We start from the raw sequence: 6,000 nt of genomic DNA, 5'->3' as shown, positions 1-6,000 counted from the left end.
CACATACAGAAGCCTGCACACACACATAAACACACATGCACGTGCATGCAGATACTTTGTTGTCCCAGACAGACTCCATTAATTGCCACTGAGTCACAAACTGGTGTCACTGCCGGAACGGTGAGCACAGACAAAAGCACAGAGACAAATATTGGGCTGAAATGTCTAATGGCAGCCGGCACACCCGTGAAATGAAAAGGCTGAGAGCAGTGTGAACCGGGCCTCTGACTCGAAACAAAGAGAGGATTTGTTTTTTCAGACTTCCAACTTGTCTTTGTGCCAGTAAAAAGGGTATTTGGATGAAGGGTGAAATATTTACACTGTGTGTGCAGCAGCTGTGGCTGGCCATGCTGCACTGTGCAGACCAGGCCCGGCCGACAGACTAGACAACCCTTCTTACTGTGGTAATGCTTCGGTTTCCCCTTAACCACAGAAATCTATCAGCATGTATCCGCCGTGTGGTGTGGGACGCCTGGTCAAGTAGGTCAAGTTGCACGTGTAGCACTAACCTATACTTTCACTTGCTGAGTCACAGAGCAAAACAAAGAGCAGGTAAAGACATTAGTCGGCAGCATCACTGATGCAGAGAAACAGGTCGACAGAGTTCTCATCGAATGAGTCAGGCTTCACTTCATGCGTTGGCTCTATAGCTTTAGAGCTAATAGCATGGCTTGAAAGAAAAATAAGGAAGTCAGTTTCATTGCAGATTGCATTCTCTATCTTTCCCCAACATCCTTTAAAGGGCATGTCCATCTGCTTTTCCGTTTTTTTTCCAAATGGAAACGCCCACTTAGCCATTGGCCAAAAGCAGTGACGTAGCCTTTGTTAGCAAAGTAAGCTAATCAATAAGGTTATGAATAATGTGAACGTTAGTACTAGCTGAGTCAACGTTAGCTGTGCTAAGTTTGGAAAAAACTGAAAAGGTTAATTTTTTGAAGAGGGGTTGTATGTATACTGCCGCTTTCTGCTAGGTAATATTACCGTTTTTTGCGAACGGAGTCTGGTGGCTTTGAAGAGAGCGGTATAACGGCTTCAATTCCACATTGGAAAGGGCTGTATTATAGTGAGATAAAGCAGCTGTGAATGGGAGCAGCTGAAAAACACATTTTATTCACCTAAAAAAATCAATATCAGTTTAAGTGTACGCTATATTTAGAATATTTTCACCGCTTTATCTCGCCATCAGACGGCCCTTTCCGACGGGGAACTGACGTCATTATTTCGCTGTTTTCAAAGCCCCCAGACTACATTCACAGAAATGGTCATTTTACCTTGCAGTACACAGGAGTTGCTGGTCTCCCGCTGCCTCGATCAGTTAGTTTGTTTGTGTTATTGTGTGACTTTCAGATCCGAACTAACATGGCGTCCACATAATATGACATTGCTTAGCTTCCCTGCTGGTAGCCCACTCCTGTCTGGTTCTCCAAACTGGGAGCATGCCGACCGCCATCTAAGTTACTATATGTAATACACTGATTATAAGGATGTATATATACTGTAAATGTAGCAGTGTCATCATGCAGAAACCTTCGTCAGGTCACGTGGTGAAAAGTTATTAGAAGGGCTTGGGAAAATAGCATTTTGATGCTAATACATACTTACTTAGACCAAAAATGTAATGTTTGGATTTGAATACATAAGGAACCCCACTGTTAAGCTGCAGAATGATACAAAAACCTCCCAAACCCCCAAAATAATGGACTCGCCGTTTAAAATAATGCATTTGTATGTACTGCATGTAAGAACTGACGTGCATAAGAGTGTTCTGCATTTTGTAGATGCCACTGGCTCAATAATGATAATTCAACTTGACAGAGCCCATCTGAGCTTTTCTGGGTGGAGCAGGTGTTTGCGCACCACAAAACACATTTACATCACACTTTAGCGTGCACTTGTGTTGCCACTTGTGCTCAAGAAAACGTGTGAATGCCTTTTGCCTGCAGCTATAGGCCTACAGAACATCAGAGAGAGCAACACAAGACGTGTTTACAGTTTATGCAAAAACCACATTCTGTGGTAAATAAGAAGTTTTTACTAAAGTTTACTACGAAGTTTTACTTAACAATGAACAATATAATTTTTTTAAGCTTGCATGTGGGTAAAGCTAGATAACTATGCGCCGTGAGCACTTTTTAAATTGTAAAAAACAACCACCTTTCCCTCAGGGCTTCTGTATATCTTGTGTTAGATAAGCCAATACCAGCAGGTTATACCACCAGAATGTAGGCTTCATATCTGTAGAGGTCACCAAACAATCAGCTTTATCACAAAATAGTTTCCTGTTATTTCTACCATTTGATGTATTTCCTCTGTGCCCATCATGTTGGACATGTTTCCCTTGAAAACTCATTTCCTGCAGACAACAGTAAATGGACTGCAGGTTTTTATTGAGCTGTTTTGTCTCCAAAACAGTGACTCCATCCTTGATATTATTTCTCATGAAATCTACATACAGTAAAGAAGTATGACATTTCAGGTGTAGTAAAATCCCCCAGACAAGAATAGCTACTGCACATGGATGAAGGTTAACTCATTTCTTCAGTTCTTAAAGAAAATACAAACCAGACGGTTTTAAAATGTGATAAACCTGATAACACGTCAGAGAGAATAGAATAGAAGAAGAGGGGAACAAACAAGAATTTTTTTTTGGGGAGGAGGAGAAACAGCGTGCAAATTTACAAGAAACAAGTAACTTAATTAAGCAATAAGCTAAGACAAGCTAACATGGCTGGTTAGTTAGGCAGTTAGGCGGCTAATATGGAGAACAGAACCTGCCAAAATTAAAATTATGTTTTAAATTGACAAACATCATATGTGTGATTCATGCTGCAATTCAAATGGGATCAAAAAATATTTGTCTCTCGCCGTTGACTACCGTTAAATTTTTAACGTCCACCTGAAGGGGCGGGACTTCGCCACTGTATTTATTGGCCGGAAACAGTTACTTCTTGGAGTCTCCCCTTGTTGCCTGGCAAGTTGTGGCAAGTATGATTTTTTTTTAAATGTAAAAATTCCGAAACATCTCAGTCATTAAAGGAAGAAACAAGTTGTTCCCTCCCACACACTGTGAGATTCTGGCTGTCTTTGGCCATCTCAAACAAAACACACTTTTCTTCTCTTTTTTCCCCGAAAGGACTGGCGTAGGTCATAACCCTGCAGTCTAACCAGTCTCACAGTGTGACAGAAAATGGGGTATTTGTCAAACTTTAAATTTTTTTCCACTGTGCAACGTCACATTTCATAAACTTACAAGACAGCTAGAAGTGCACTGTGCTTGAACCTTTTCTTACGTGACATCTCCCTCTCTCTCCCAACTTTCCCTTCATTTCCTAACGAAGCATAAATAGGCTACTGTAGAAATTAAAAAGCGAGTAAAAACCTCTGAGTCTCGTCACTCTGTCATTTCCCCAGCGGGAGCCTTCACAACTGTTTTCGTTTGTGTGGGAGAATCCCTGCGTTAAAGCTCCGAGTGACGCTTTCCTGGCCCTGCGTGCCTTTCCTGTGAAGGAACAGACATGTTCACAGCATCACTCTGCCATCGCTCTGCTCCGCTCTGAGGTGGGTGTGTTTTGTTATTTTTCCCATGACTTCACTGTTTTCTGCTGTTTTTGAAGGACTGTCCACATCTGGACAACAAGTTGCATCATTGCAGGAAATCTGGCCATACTCCAAGGTTATATATAGCATGTGGATGATTAATGGATATCTGATTGTATTGTTTGCTCGTAAAAGATTTACTATGCAATCACGAAACCAAATGAAGATTAGGCTACTAAATAATGTGGAGGCGTTTAAGAGGCACTTACTGTTTGCTGTGAGTAATTTCCTTCTCAATGCAAATGTTATTCCTGTGTGATGAACATCCTCTCAGCCGCTATGGTTTTCACCAGTCTATTCTTGCACATGAAGAACCTCACGCTGGTTACTGTAAATATATTTACATATTGTGGTGGCAGTTTCTGTTAAAACAAGACACAAACCAACGTAACAACTTGTCTTTCAGTGAATTTAATAAAAAGGCATACATTAATAACTAAAGCATCTGCAGATGGACTCACGAGCACAGCCACCTGTTGTGGACTGTGGCAAGTGAGCCCCGAATACAAAGAGTAGTCAGTATTTATACATTTAAAGCATAACACGAAGATAAGTGCAAAGAAGAAAAGAAGAGAAGGATAGAAAGTGTATCATTACGTCAGCACACAGCAGACAACAGAGCATCACAAGACATAACAAGTATTTCAGCAATCTGTTGTTTGCAGTTACAGAGATCTAAAATGTCAGGTCACTGTCTTATGGTGACACAGTTGAACATGTGAGGCCCTGAGATTATCTAAAGGTACAGTGTTAAACTGCAGATATGAAAATTGCCATTACAATATCTTTCAACCACCACAATCATTTAAGTTCTGTTTGTTCCCCCGTTTTACTAGGGCTGGGACCATACACCTATCTCCCGATTCAATACTATCACGATACTTGTGTGCCGATTCGATAAGTATTGAGATTTTCATTTCTTCCTACAAGTATTGCGATTCGATATTACAATTTATTGTGATTTTTGTTAACTTTTTTAACACTAGACCGATTGATACGGTAAATGTGTTTTATTTTCAGCATGTATGTAGTCAGAGATGTCCTGAAGTCAAATATATCAGTCATTGTCAGGCATTATTTTTTAAAATTTCTTCCAGCAACCCAAAAATCAAAGAATAAAAACATTTCCCTCACAAATTAGTATTATTTTCTTTTTATTTATAAGGGACATGTGATGTTTTGTACTTCTGGTGAATATAATCCAATCATTTCCATATATGTATTTTGTATATACAGTTCCCTTATTTTGAAAACTGGAAGTAGTCACACATGTATACTTCCTCTAACTTTTCTAAGTCCGTCGCTAGCTCTCCTGTCAGCTCTGTTCTCTTTATACATCCATGGTCAGCTCCATCGGGCTGTTTGAATGCATTTAACATAAATGTCAGTATATGGGTGCTCTTCTGTTGTAGCGTTGGCTGATTTGACCACGGAGATGAGTGACGGCTGGCTTGACCGCACGTTACTGCAATACGATGACGTTAACTTAGCATGGAGCTTTAGCCGGGATGTCTAGCTCTGCTGTTCCTGCAATGAGTGAAACCCAAATTGTTTCCATACTTTATTCTATGTGTAGTGTTTACCACTTTGGCTTTAAATGTGATGGTGCAGGTCGTATCTACGCAGACGCTCCACCGTTTTCTACTTTCTCATTTCGGCTCGCTGCGGTTTGTTTTGGTTGACGGATGGGGAACAGATATGACGTCACGTTACTAAGACTACAACAATAAAAGCGGTAACTTCCTTCTACTTCCGCATAGACTCAAATTTGTTCTTTTAATCGCAATACATAGGAGAATCATTTTAATTTTCCCACTCCTACATTTTATTGCATGTTATAGAAAGGTGAAATTTAAGAGAGCAATTTAAACTTTTACCAAAAGGCCAGACTTTCTCTCTCCTGCCCTATAGACTGGTTTGTGTCAACTGCAGCCGCAGAAGTAGACGGTAATGGGTGGTTAACCACATAAGGGTTCTCACTCTGCAAAAGATTACAGTAAAGCAGTGAACCTTAGAATTACCCTTCCTGCACAACGCAACTCAAAAATAGCCATTCTTCACAGAAGGCCCGGCTTTAACCTTCCCCACCCACCCACATTTCCTCCTCCTCTCCTTCAGCTAATTATGACCAAAAACGCTGCTCGGCTTGGGATTTTCAAACATCGTCCACTTGGGATTCTTAGATGAAAGATGAGAAGGAAAATGAAAGGAAGTGGTAAGTTGTGTTTTCACAGGAAGTCATTATTTACTACTTTCGTTCTGTCTGCGAAGGGCTGGAATGGCGTGGGTGTCTCTTGACCTGCTAGATTTTTACTGCTGATAAATTTGATCCCAAAAAAATCCCCTCATGACAGAAGCCAGAATAGTTTCTATTTCTCTCTCTGTGTCTGTCTTCAGGCTGGC

At 40.7% G+C, this 6,000-nt stretch overlaps 1 protein-coding gene across 1 annotated transcript in view; it reads right to left on the bottom strand.

The window, feature by feature from the left end:
* Positions 1-1,021: 1,021 nt before the first annotated feature.
* LOC141780402 (FAD-dependent oxidoreductase domain-containing protein 2-like) overlaps positions 1,022-6,000 on the bottom strand; it is a 102,331-nt gene continuing 97,352 nt past the window's right edge. The window contains exon 11 of the transcript XR_012596644.1: positions 1,022-1,115. The gene's annotated coding sequence lies outside the window, so the exon portion shown is untranslated. The remainder of the gene's footprint in view (positions 1,116-6,000) is intronic.

This window comes from Sebastes fasciatus, chromosome 13 (assembly GCF_043250625.1).
Source record: "Sebastes fasciatus isolate fSebFas1 chromosome 13, fSebFas1.pri, whole genome shotgun sequence".
Taxonomy (NCBI): Eukaryota; Metazoa; Chordata; class Actinopteri; order Perciformes; family Sebastidae; genus Sebastes; species Sebastes fasciatus.
This window is presented reverse-complemented; position numbering and strand designations above follow the sequence as displayed.